Genomic DNA, 13969 nt, shown 5'->3' on the forward strand with positions numbered 1-13969 from the left:
TGATTTGCACCAATCCTTCCATTTCTCATTCTGGAGAAGGAGATATGAACTGTTTATGTAATAGGTACTTATTAAAAGCTATTATACACTGGGCTCTGTTCTTTAAGGCACAAAATCTATCTAGATCTTGGCTGAGGAAATTGTTAAGTAAATTGTCTAAGGTCAAAAAGACAGAGCCAGGTCTGGAATTCGAATAGACTTGCTCCAGAGTCTGAGCACTAACTAGTACACAAAAGGCTTCTCTTATATCAACCCAGGTTTCTGCCAGACATTTGTTGTTGTTGTTGTTTGTTTTAACCAGATATTTGTATTGCTGGGTTATTTATTTCTCAGGACAACATTCTCTGGTGTAGGTTATTACTTTTAGTGAAAGATGCGTAGAGTCCTAGATTATAGAACAACCCAGGAGAAGACACAGGATATAAGAACTCAAGGCATACTCAAGTAATACTGTCACTGAAAAATGTGATTTTTTTTTAGTCATTTAAATATTTCTTTTTCAACTGGTAATTTGCTTCTCAGCATTTAACTGTATTCTATCTCCTGAAGATCAAATCTTTGGAGACAGTGAGGGAAAAGCTAGTCTGACCAATTCTTTCAAACACTAAGGTTCTGGAGGATTTGGTTTTAGGCACTTGAGTATGAGCAGAGTGCCTGGTAAACAACCTAAAAAAGATTCCTGCCCTTATGGAGCACATAGGCCACTGGAGGCATGTTAGGGACAGGAATGATAGCTCTCTCCAAGATGGTCACCATGTTTCTTCTCTCCTTGTATGCATATGACATTGCATCATCAAGAGGTGCAGTCTACTCTACTCCCTTGAATCTGGACAGCCCTATTAATGCTCTGACCAATAAAATATGGCAGAGCGATTCTATACTAGTGTTGGGCCTGGCCTGTTAGAGGACTGACATCATCCTTCTTGGTCTCTCAGAGTCCTTGGCCACCATGGAAGATGTCTGTATTAGTCTGCTTGGGTTGCCATAACAAAATTCCAGACTGTGTGGCTTTAACAGTGGAAATTTATTTTCTCAGTTTATTTTCTGGAGGCTGGAAGTCCAAGATTAAGGTGTCAGCAGGGTTGGTTTCTCCTGAGGCCTCTCTTCTTGGCTTGCAGAGAGCCACCTTCTCTCCATGTTCTCACATGACCTTTCCTACATGCACACTTATCCCCGGTATCTCTTCCTCCTCTTATAAGGATGTAAGTCCTATTGGATTGGGGCCCCATCCTTATGACTTCATTTAACTCTAATTACCTCTATAGAAGTCCTATCTCCAAATGCAGTCACATTGGGCGTTGGAGCTTTAAAATATGAATTCTAAGAAGACACAATTCAGTCCATAACAATATTCAATTACTCCACCATGAGACTCTGGAGAGGGGTAGAGGGGCTCAGCTGAGCCTATCCTTTGAGCCATTCCCTGACAAAGGCATCAGGTATGTGAATGAAGAGCAGCACAATTGTCAAATGGGTACCATTTGAGTTGCTAGTCAATGCCACATGGAGCCCTAACTTTGGGGGCAGTTCGTTACCTAGTATGAAATAATTAGAATAAGGAGTAGCGATAAGTTATTAAGCAAATCAATATACTAATTGTGACAAATGCTATAAAGAAAGAGACAGAATGCTATGGAAAAGAGTAACAGTGTGGGTAGTAATGGCATCCTGAGAAATTACTAAAGAATCAGAGTACATTGGTCCTAAGAAAAATTACAATGCCTTTGTGAGCTCTGAAATCATTTCTCTTCACTTTTTGTGCTAAATTTCAACATGCAGATACCTCTGCTTTCCTTGGAGATGACTCACTTCCTCCAGTATCAGCCTTTCATAAAAATTAATCTTCCCAAGATTATAACAATTTCTCTCTTCATTTAATATCTTCAGAGTTCACATTGTATAGTATTTAATTGACATTGAAAAAGCAATTCTTACACTGTAATTTTAAACTTATTAAGGTAAAATACACAAAAAGTGCTCAAATTTTCACTAGAGAGCTTAATGAATTGTTTACATGTATGTAGCTACCATCCAGATAAAAATAAAGCATCCCAGAAGGCTCTCTCATACTTCTTCTCCATTAATACCCACCCTCTGGAGGTTGCTCAGAAGAAATTACAACTCCAAATTTCTAGAAACATTGGTTAATTTTGTCTGTTCTTGAATATCATATAAATAGAATCACTCAGTAAGCACTTTTTGGGGTCTGGCTTTTTTTACTCATCTTTGTAAGAATCTTCTTAACTATAGCAGCAATTCAATTTTTTTTCTGCTGTGTAGTGATTCACCATATGAATATATCACAATTTATTTAATAATTTTGCCATCGATAGGTATTGAGTTGCATTCAGTTCTGGTCTATTATGAATAAAGCTGCCCCGAACATTCTTATACATGTCCGTAGATGGACAAGTGCACTCATTTCTCGAAGTGGAACTGATGGATCACAGGATAGGTGTATGTTGAGTTTCTTAGATATTGCTAAACAATTTTCCAAGAGAATTATCTCTTGTGTCTTTGCTTACTTTTCTAAACATTTATTTTAAATTCAACACTAACTTTTTGACACACTTTTATGTTCAACCACATGAAGCAATATTTAGTCTATTTTCTCCCTGGGAAACATTCCTTTTGTAATCCTCCTTTCTTCTGCTCTACTCTAGACTGATTGCTTTCTAAGCAGCAGGCACCCTGGAGGTTGTCTTCACCTTTCTCCTGTGTTAGGTGCCCTGTTACTGGATTTTACATCTTCTTTTTTTCTTTGTTTTTCTTTTTCTTTTTTTTAATTCCCTGTTTTGTGGAACAATTCCTCAGCAGCTTTCTGAGAAAATGGCATGGGAAGTAAATTTTTTTGAGAGCTTGCAAGACTAAAAATATTCACTTACACTTGATCGGGAGTTTGGCTGGGTTTCAGAAATCTAGTGTGGAAATTATTTTCCTTTATATAAATGATTTAGAAGGCAATGCTTCATTTTTTTCCAGCTATCAAGTGTTGTTGAAAAGAAAGATGCCATTCTGATTCCTAATCCTAATCCTTTATATGCAAGTTTTTTGTTTTCTCTCTAGCAACTTTTAGGAGCTTTTGTCACACATGCAGGGCATTTGGAAGGCCTTTTAGGTTTTTCTTTTTCTTTTCTTTTTTTGTTTGTTTGTTTGTTTTACGCCTACAGCACCTGGTATTTCTAGGTGGTCTCCCATCCGAGTACTAAACAAGGCCCAACCCTGCCTAGCTTCCAAGATCAGATGAGATCAGACACGGTCAGGGTGGCATGGCCATAGACTGGAAGGTCTTTTAAAATCTAGAGATTTAGGTCTTCAATTTTGGAAAACAATTTTATGTTATGTCTTTATCTGCTTTCTTTCATTTCTCTTCCTGAAAGCCTTGGTAGCTTGATGGCATATCTTTTACTATACACCCTTTTATTTTTTTATCGATTCTCTCCTACATTCCATCTTCACCCCACATTTTCTAGGAGATTTCTACAACTTTATTTTGAAACTCTTTAAAAATTTTTCTGCCATCACAATATTAATTTTAAGAACTACCCATTTTTCTTTCATGAAGGCAATATATTTTCTTACCTCACCAAGGATTTAATTATAAATTTTTAAAAATCCAGTTTCTTGCACTACTTGTTTCACCTTAGTTTCTTCTGTCTCCTGTCTGTGTTAGTCCTTGTCTTTATTGTAGAAATATTTTCATAAACATCTGGTGATTGTTGGTCATCATTTGTATTTAAATTAAGGAACTAGACACCTGATTATGGAAGCTCTGTGACGGTGGACCAAGCTTGCAGACTGGAGAGTTTTGGGCGATCTCATGGAGATCTGGCCCTTTCTTTGGGTGACCTTCAAATGTCAATGTCTACTATACTTTACCCTTGGGATAAATTTCCACCGACATACCTTAAATCTCCCACCAAAGTTAGACTGAGCAAGAGAGTGACATCAGAAGCATGGCAGAGTGAGAGATGTCCCCTGATCTCCATCCTGGAAAGAATAATAAGCTGAATATCTAAAACTCAACAAATAACACCCAACCTGCTCACAAGCATGTCTTAGCCAGTAATCTGTGCATTAGAGCTTCCAGAAGAATGGATTCAGACCTGCATAGGTGAGGACTCACCAGGCCTTCTCCTGCACCCTCTCCATTATCTTTTATAGGCCTTTTCAGCCAGTAACTCTCTTAGTATACCTAATCATTTCTTAGAGTCTGCTTCTTGGAGCATCTGGACTAAAAGGCAGATTAACAGGGTCTGAAACAATATTTGAGTGGGAACTTAAAGTTATTAGTACACAGAAAAATCCATGTACTTTCTTGGTACGACTCCCACAACAACCAAAACCATTTTGATAACATCCACTGTACAGTTCACTCAGGTCCATAGGTGGGAACAGAAACGCATGTCAATTTTAAATATGTTCTGAAAGATTTAAGAAGAAAAAAAAAAGTTAAATGGAGTGGAGATGAGTTTGTTTGTGGGGTTCTGGAAGTCTGGCTGCATTTTCACTCTCGTGCTTGCCCTCTTTCAACTCGTGAGCAAGCCAGCTCCGACATGTCACATCAGCATCCAGTTTTCTCGCGCACGACTCCTAAACGCCACTGATCTTGCCCTCTTTGGTCTATATTGACTCACCGGTTTTCTCTCCAGAGTTTCACTGGCTTGTTCGCTTCTTCCTCCCTGAACTCCTGCCAATTTGGTTGGTTTGCCAGGCGTCTTAATGGGAACAGCGCCTCCGCTAAGTGTTCTTTATTGCCACTGATAAAAGGAGTGTTCTCTCTTGTCCAGCCACGGGAGTTGTGTCCGGGTTGTTAGGCTCCTGTAGCTCCAGTGCCCTGGGGCAGAAGGAAGGGAAAGAAGAGAAACGCCGAATTGTATCCCGGGGTTGAGAGGAAAGCCTCGTCGACTTCAGTTAAAGTTCCTGACTTTAGTGAAAAAGAAGATACATTTCATTTATTGGATGAACCTTAAACTATGAGAAAATTTAATGGGTTATAGTGGGCACACATTCATTGCAATTGAAGATTTAGTAACTGGGAAACCGCTCTTCCAGTTGTCAAGGTGACCAAGTAGTCTTATGCGCCAGGTTTAAATTCTGCTTTCCCGGCAGGACGCAGTCCTGTGGATGTAGGTATGGTTTCGAGTCCCAGTCCTGGCAGGGATTCTTCCTCCCCTCTAACCTCAACCACTTTCTCAGTCTTTTCTTTGTTTTCATTCTTCTCTCTGTCCTTTCCTCTTCGACCCTAACTACTGACGCTCAGTGAGGTCTGTCGCCTTTCTTTCGATTGCTACTTAATCATGGATCTCGTTCTCCTCTGTGTTCTGGTTTATTCATTGAACGCTCGTTTACTGAAAGTTCATTGTCCTGGAGGTGTCCTGGGACAAAAATTACTCTGGTGGAAACAGAAAGGACACAGACTCAACAATCTACAGTGTGGTCCTGTGGTTACCAGCCAGATAGGCTGCAGTCTCCTGTTTCCTCATTGTCTGAGCCCCTCAAAAATCAAAGTGCTGGAACTGTAAACCGTTCGGCTCGTTATAAAGTAAGAAAAGTAGAAGGTTCCACCGAGATTTGAACTCGGATCGCTGGATTCAGAGTCCAGAGTGCTAACCATTACACCATGGAACCCACTTTCCTGGGAAGTCCCTTAGTTGAAGTATTTCCCCTTATTCCCCTACTATCCCTTCTGCCTTTTTTTTTTTTTTAAAGTAAGAGATATACAAATGGGCGGAAAATGAATGTGAGAAGTGGTTATCACTGATTGCTTTCACCAAGCCTCTGTCCCAGGTTTCTTTCCTAGATGTCAGGGACAGGGCACGGTCCTGATCCGAGAATATCTTTACTCCCGGTGTTTTGATTTTGTTTTCATATCCAACCCACGCAAGGGCAACTTGGATTTTAATCTCACTGTTCAAAAGGGAAATTTTGCCAAAATAAAAATATAGCATCTTTCTACTGTTTCACTTATCCATTCAAGGATACCTGAAGGTGCCTCTAGAGTAATTGTGGCGTTTCTTGGTACTTCCCGCTCAGGTGTAATGGCGGGTTTGAAATTTTTAAATCTGTCCTCACATTCCGAAATGCTTTAAATGCAGGACCAGATCTCATTTCTCTTTGACACCTGAAGGTCTGAAACGTAGTAGAAGCTTAATCAATACGTATTGCCTGAACGCATACATGAAAGGATTATTGAACGAATAAATGAGTTAATAAGTACTCCGTGGGATAGCCCACTTCTTAGTTAAATCTGACAACTCTAAAGTGACAACTTACATCTTCCCTCCCCCCCCCCCCCAGGTCGCAGCTCCCCAGGTAGACATTTCAGGGTAAATAATAATATAAATGTTGAAGCTTTAAAATGGAGGCGGGGCTGCCATACCAGAGGAACTGCCTTGCTCGTCTTGAGTCTCAAACTTTTGGAATGTTAAAAAGGGCAAAATAACCTCTGCATTGGGCCTATGTAACCCTGTGTCCCCCCAAAAAACTGTTTGCAGAGATAACAAGAAGCAGATATTATGACTACCAGACCGATGGCTACTAGATTGAAAATTAAACACATTTCTTAGAACTAACATCTCCATGTTATGTTATCTGCACCCATAGAAATATCCTCCGTCTGTCGATGTAATTGTTCCTCTTCCTATTGCCTTTGTCGTCTAATTTGAACACTATTTGGGCTTCTGCCTTAATCAGTGCATCCTGAATAACCATTCTTATTGATCACGAAAAAATGCTTGCTCCCTCTCACTTTGAAATGCCTTTTATTTTTTAGGTTAGCACCAGTGTTCATATGGCCCCATAAATAGGTGTCCTTGGATATGGGTGACGAAGAGAGGATATCATAGTCATTTATTTTTATAAATAGTCATTTATTTTTATAAATCTTAACTTTAAGATAACATAATTATTTACCTAGTTACTGTAAGAACAAGTAAAAAAAGATCATATATGAAACATAGCAGAAAGAATTACTCAGATATTAATTACTACTTTCGTCAATCTAAATATTATTTATTGGCCATCTATTGTTAATGCATGTAGTCTCCCAAGGCTGAATGACTAAGGAATCCCTGAATCATTTTCTGGCATTCGTCTTTTTGTTATATCTCTAGCAAAGCAAGATGCCTATCACAAAATAGCTGCTCAATAAATTTGGATTGAAGCGAATATATCTTTTAGGAAATAGGAAGGAAATAGTGAAATTCAAAGACTTTGGGCCAACAAAGCCATCCTGAGAAAAAAGAACGAGGCCGAAGACATCACTCTGCCTGATTTCAAAACGGCGGTAATCAAAATGGCCTGGTATTGGCATAAAAATAGACACATGGACCAGTGGAACAGAATCGAGAGTCCAGAAGTAAACCCATATTTATATAGGCAAATAATTTTTGACAAAAAAGCCCAAAACAAACAGTAGAGAAAGGAAAGCCTCTTCAATAAATGATGCTGGGAAAACTGGAAAGCTACCTGCAAAAGAATGAAACTAGACTGTTGTCTATCACCACACACCAAAATTAACTCAAAATGGATTAAGGACCTGAATATAAGACCTAAAACAATGAAATGCATAGAAGAAAACATAGGCACTGAACTCAAGGACCTTAAACTCAAGGACCTTGGACTTAAAAAGGATTTAATGAATTTGATCTCAAAAGCAAGGAAAGTAAAAGCTAATATAAATGAATGGGACTACATCAAAGTAAAAAGCTACTGCTCAGCAAAAGAAATCATCAACAAGGGAAAGAGACAACCATCCGAATGGGAAAATATATTTGCAAGCAACGCCTCCAATAAGGGCCTAATATCCAAAATATACAAAGAACTCATACAACTCGATAACAATAAAAAAACAACCCATTTCATCCAGGGCAATACCCTCTAGGTCCATCATGGCAATATCTTTTTCATCCCCTTCCTTTTAGTCTGCGTGTCTTTTAATCTGAAGTGAGTCTCTTGTAGGCAGCATATGTAGGGTCTTGTTTTCTTATTCTTTCAGCCACTCTGTCTTTTGATTGGAGCACTTAATCCTTTTCCATTTGAGTTACTTGTTGATAGAAATGTAGTTGTTACCATTCTTTATTCATGCTTTCGATACATGCTTTTTCTTCTTAAATAAGTACATCTAACATTTCCTGTGATACTGGCTTGATGATGATAAATTTTTTTTAGCTTATTTTTGTCTAGGAAGCTCTTTCTCTGTCTTTCAACTCTAAATGACAGCTTTGCTGGATAAAGTGTTCTTGGTTGTAGATCCTGTGTTTGAATATTTTGTGCCATGCCCTTCTGTTTTGCATAGTTTCTTTTGAGAAATCAGCTGCCAGTCTTACACGTGCTCCCTTGTAGGTAACTAACTGCTTTTCTCGTGCTGCTTTTTAAGACTCTCTCTTTGTATTTAACCTTTGGCATTTTTATTATGATGTGTCTTGGTGTGGGCCTCTTTGGGTTCCTGATGTGGGGGACTCTGAGCTTCTTGGGGTTTTATGTCTATTTTTTTCACCAGGTTAAGGAAGTTTTCCATCATTATTTCTTTAAATAGCTCTTCAATGTCTTATTTTCCTTCCAGTACCCCTATGACATGGATATTTTTACATTTTATAGTGTCCCATAGACTCCTTAAATTATCATTATCCTCTCAGCTTCTTTTTTCTTGCCATTCTGACTGAATATCCTTGGCTTCCCCATCCTCTATATAGGTCACTTGATCTTCTTTATTCACTCTGTTTATTCCATTTAATATACTTTCCATCTCCAATAATGTGTTTTTCATTTCCTACTGCTACCTTATTTTAATTTCCATTTCTATTTTTATGTTTTTGTCTCTTTGTTGAAGTTCTTCTATACTTCTCCTAAGTTCATTGAGCATCTTTATAACCAGTGTTTTGAACTCTGCATCTGTGCGATTGCTTGACTCTATTATTCCTGAATCTCTGTTCTGTTCTCTCATATGGTTTCTGCTTCTTTGTCTTCCCATTTTGGCTGCCTTTCTGTGTCTGTTTCTATGTCCTAAGCAAAGCTCCTAAGTCTCCAGGTCTTATTAGTGTGGCTTTGAGAGGGGTTCAGCTGTAGGCCAAGGTTAGCCCCAGCCTGTGCCCTTCTGGAGCCACCTGTTACGATTCAGCAAGCAATCCACAGATGCTGTGCTTATAGTTGCCTCAGGAGGCCCCACCAAAAATTGAGGTCAGCTGCCACCAGTGTCGGTCTTGGCACTGCTCAGCAAGGAGCACCCAACTCACAGAGTACACAACTGGATATAGCTTGGGTGGGGCCCTGAGTTGGGGGAAGCAAGTTTCCGCAGGGACTCCTCTGGGGAAAGCAACTTCTGTTATCCAGTTTTATCATGTCTCAGCTATGGCAGTGCTGAGTCCACACACTGGGAGGGAGGAGGGCTCCATTGGCACTTCTGTACAGAGTGAGTCTTGCCTCTGGCCCTCACTCCGACAGCTCAGTGTTCCCCTGTAAGTCCCTGGTGCCCCATGAGTAGCTAACCCAGTGCTGGTGCTCAGAGCAAGCAGGTCCCTCACCACAAAAGTCCACTCCTGAACACGGCCCCTCTAAGAGGTGTCTGTAGCTGCCAGCTGCCACTGCTATGGCCTCTGTCCTGCTTAGCTGCTCGAAACCAGGCAGTCTCATGTCCTTGCCCCATCCTAGGTGATTTCTTATTTCTCTCCATAGTTGTAGGGTTCATTCATCTAGATCCCTGGTGATTTTCCTCATTGTTTACTCCTCATTTCTGTCACAACTTTGATTTGGTCACAAGAGGGATGAACTGAACCACTATCATCTACACCATTTCTTTTCTCTCTGTCTTGTAATTTTCAACCCTATGCTGCTTTTATCTTGATTTAAGTCTACTAACATTTCCCATTTTATCTATTAATGTATATTTGTGTAGACTACCTTAAATCTGTTTTAGAAAAGAGTGCCATGAATAAATACATAATTAGGAATGTATTATGTGACAATAAGTGTGTTAAACTCAGTGTTTGAAGAAGAAATTCCTTTTGCAAATTTAAGGAAGAAAAGTGGATGAGAGAGTAAATACTTTGTCTAACGTGGCACAACTAAAAACCATTAAATATGATGTTCTAATTGATTTTATATTTTTATAGTAAGAGTAATAATGATAACACCAAAATTTCATTGAACTGTTAGCATGTAACAGACACTATTCCAAGAATTTACTTGCATTATCTTATTTAATGTGGAACCTTAGGTCATGAGAGTATACATGTTTGTTTCTCTAGACATTGTTTAATCTCTACTTCATCTTGAGAGCATTTAATCACAATGTAAATATTTTAATATTTATGATATAATTCATCATTTAATGGCTGACTCTCCCTTCTAAAGGATAAACTGCCAGGACTGAGGTGGTGGTTTTCTATTGCTGTAAATCCAGGGCTCCTAGCTCAAAATACATTCTGAAAACCTATTCATTGAGAGCTCTTTGTGCTAGGTATTCTTAAGGTCTGGAGCACAAATTTTGAAGACCAAAAACAAATGGTTCAGGCAATTCTATAATTATATACAACTTTTAGAAATCATTATTTAGGTTACATTACCCAAGGATGGGAGTTATTTTTTCACCATGAACTGAGGGCAGAAATAATCTTGAACTATATTCAATGGGTGCAATGATGGAGTCAGGAATTAGGAAAAGGAACTTGGACAGAATTTAAAAAGACAGACATTCTTTGTCCATGTATTTTCTTTACACTAGAATATACAGGAAAAGACTTTCTCTTAGATGGTTCAGTTAGTAAAACCCTAGACTCTCAAACCCTAGGGTTTCAGTCCACTCAGGCAAAGCAAAAGGTCAAGTACTTTTGCCCCCACATCAGTGAATGATGCCCATACAAACCAAAGAAAGATAGTGAGGTAACTACATGGGACTTCTATAGTAAGATGTCCTCAGGTTTTGTGAAGAGAACTATTTATAATTAAGGAGCACCTCAGAGTATAAGACTTCATGTTAGAATCATAATCTTTGCCTGTTAATCCAACTTACCTAAAAAAATAAAGCCAGAGTGAAGTTACTACATTCACTGTGTAAAGGACGTGGTTGGCCATTTGTAGAATTTTCTGAATGAAGTAGAAGTAATCTACTCAAGAGTTGGTTGGTAAGTGAGCAGCTGAGGAATCTTTTCTAGATATCCAAATTTAATACATATACTAAGTTTAAAAATTAAATAGAACCAAAAACACTCATCTAACCAATGGTATTGCAACCTTGTTTAGGAAAATAGCATGCTATGATTAGAACTCCATGTTTCTATGTCTGCCCAAGGAAAATCACATGAGCCAACACAATTTTCAGTCAGTTTGAGTTGGCTTGGCACCAGACCACCACTGCTTGATATCATAGTCATTAATATTTTATTACTCTCCTTACTCATATTACAGTTGCACGGAGCAACCATCTAATGTTATTTGCTTTCCAATGTAGAGTTTATTTTATATAAGAGAGAATATGCCAATCAACCACTATATCCACATCCACACTCTGGCTTGGGACACCTCAGACATTTAGTTATTGTGAGTCAGTCCTACAAGCCTGTACAACTCTGGGTGAATTAAAAAATAGTTTCCGATTCTGCAAAGGAGAGGAACAGATTCTGAATCATGGTGGCTCTAACAAGGATCAAGTATTCCTAAATTGCTGCCTGAATAACCAGGCCATCTAGGTCTTTGCCCTCTCCCAAATCCTTAATATATCAAATGCAGTCTCCTGGAACCAGAGGCTGAAGGTCCAAAAGACACTGTTAAGATGTTTCCTATTACATGCATCTTTAAGTCCGCACCAGAATGAACTGTTGAGGGAGCTATCCTAAAATATACACTCTCCAGAAGTTCTGGCATCTTGCAGGAACACTCTAATCGTTGCTCTCTCTTTTTCCAACACAGACAGAGCCAGAGAGGTGTGGCCTGCAGGATGAATTTCACTAGGTGTCTCCTGAAGAGAGTACTGCAAAAAATCTGAAATTGAGATGTTGATTGCCTGGAATAAGATAGTGATAGGGAATACGGAAGGAAAAGAATAATATTTTATATGCTAATTAGTTCATTGGTTTATTTGTATTTTTTGTCAGATACTGTGCTAGGCACTGAAAATATAGGAGTGTTTAAAGCAGACCCAGTGATTGCACTCATGGAATTTACAATCTAAGGCCAGGGGAATAGTAGACAATTAAGATGTTAAAGAAAAGGAAAAGACAACTTCGTGTAGTAATGAGTGTGTGAAAAAAAATTAAAACAGGTTGAGATGATGTGATGGGAAGTTGGAGAGTGAGAGATGGAATGGTGTATTGGTTTTCAAAGACTGTCACAACAAATTACCACAAACTGGGTTGGTTTAAAACAACAGAAATTGATTTTCTCACAGCCTTGGAGGCCAGGAGTCCAAAATCAAGGTATTGATAGGGCTGTACTACCTCTGAGGTCTCTGGGAAAGAATGTTTCCTTATCTATTCCCAGCTTTTTGTTGTTGCCGGCAATCTTTGGGACTCACTGGCTTATGACAGCATAACTTTAGTCTATGCCTCCATCTTCACATGACCTTTCTCATTCTGTATGTTTCTATCTTCACATAACTTTCTTATAAGGACAACAGCCACTGAATTTGGGACCTACCCTAATCCACTATGATTTTATCTTACTTTACTTAATTGCATCTGCAAAGATTCTATTTCCAAATAAAGTCACATTCTGAGGTTCCTGGTGGGGTTGTATTTTTGCAGAACATAATTCAACATAGTACAGATAGAAACCCAGTTAGGACCAGATTGTATAGGGAGGCCAAGGCAAGGAGATTGTATGTACATATGAAGAAGAAATAGTAAGACTTGATGGGAAAATTGAATATCAGGTTTTCATCTATCTGTCCAACTAAACTACAGAACTATCATCATTGGGAGTTGCCAGAAGTCTAGCTGAACAGAGTCCTACAACTGGGAACACACAGAAGATACCACCTCAAGACTAGTAGGAGGGGCAGAGATATGAAACAGGCTGGTCCAACACCCAGATGTAGCAGTTGATAATTGAGAGAAATATCTCAGCTATGGAGGTCCCTCCAGAAGAACAAGAGGTCCCAGTGCCACACTAGGCTCCCCAGCACAGGGTTCCAATGCTGAAAAGAGAAGTCTCCACAACTTCTAACTGTAAAAACCAGTTAGAAGTGAGAAGAAAGGCTGCTGAAGTCGTAGACATTTCTCTTAAGATGACTTCACATAGAGTTATTTAGTGATGGACTCACATGCTCTGAGCTCCAGCACTGAGGAAGCAGCTTGAAAGGAGCCAGGGACACATAGAGAGGATATGAGTTGTTTGGCTTCAAGACGAGGGCTGGATGGGCAACTTTCTCCCAGACAGAAGTGCTGGCAGAAGACATTGTTCCTTTGTTGAGGTCTCCCCTACCAGGCTTGCAGATCCAGGTGGGCGCCATATCTGAGTCTCCATCAAAGTGGCTAACACTGATCTCCCCACACAGTGATTCCCTCAACCCCTCCCACTGCAATGTGCAGGCCCACCCAAGCCACTTCCAGTAGATTTTCCATATAAATGGACTGTCTTAGCTCATGCTGCTGACTTTCCTAAATTCTCTCAAAGGTTCACAAAACCTAAACAAGCAGCATCTGGCTTTGACATGCCCCATATCTCTTGCTGAGCATCCCTAAGCCTGGAACTAGCAGCAGCTGGCCTCTTGAGGTACTTCCAAGTCCAGCACGGGTGCTGGCCACTTTTGGATTGCTTGGTAGCTCATGCCAGGCGGCTCCAGGCAGGGCACAGTCTGTAGCTAAACTTGGCATGTGGCAGGGCGGCTCCCAAGGAGACCCTGACCTGTATGCCCTGTGGGTGGCTTCAGTCTAAGCCAGAGCGCAACCTGGGGTCACATCTGAGGATGACACACCCAAAGGGCAGACGAGGTAGGCACCAAAATCCTGCTAAAGTGAATCCTGCTCTGTAG

The 13969-nt window shown here is 39.7% G+C and overlaps 1 non-coding gene and 1 pseudogene across 1 annotated transcript; both read right to left on the reverse strand.

The window, feature by feature from the left end:
- Positions 1-3161: 3161 nt before the first annotated feature.
- LOC118605129 lies at positions 3162-3281 on the reverse strand (annotated as a pseudogene).
- A 2278-nt stretch (positions 3282-5559) lies between these two features.
- On the reverse strand, positions 5560-5631 carry TRNAQ-CUG. The gene has a single exon. It is a non-coding gene; the product is annotated as a tRNA-Gln (tRNA).
- Between the last annotated feature and the right edge of the window lie 8338 nt (positions 5632-13969).

Source organism: Rousettus aegyptiacus, unplaced genomic scaffold, assembly GCF_014176215.1.
Source record: "Rousettus aegyptiacus isolate mRouAeg1 unplaced genomic scaffold, mRouAeg1.p scaffold_m13_p_1, whole genome shotgun sequence".
Lineage (NCBI taxonomy): Eukaryota > Metazoa > Chordata > Mammalia > Chiroptera > Pteropodidae > Rousettus > Rousettus aegyptiacus.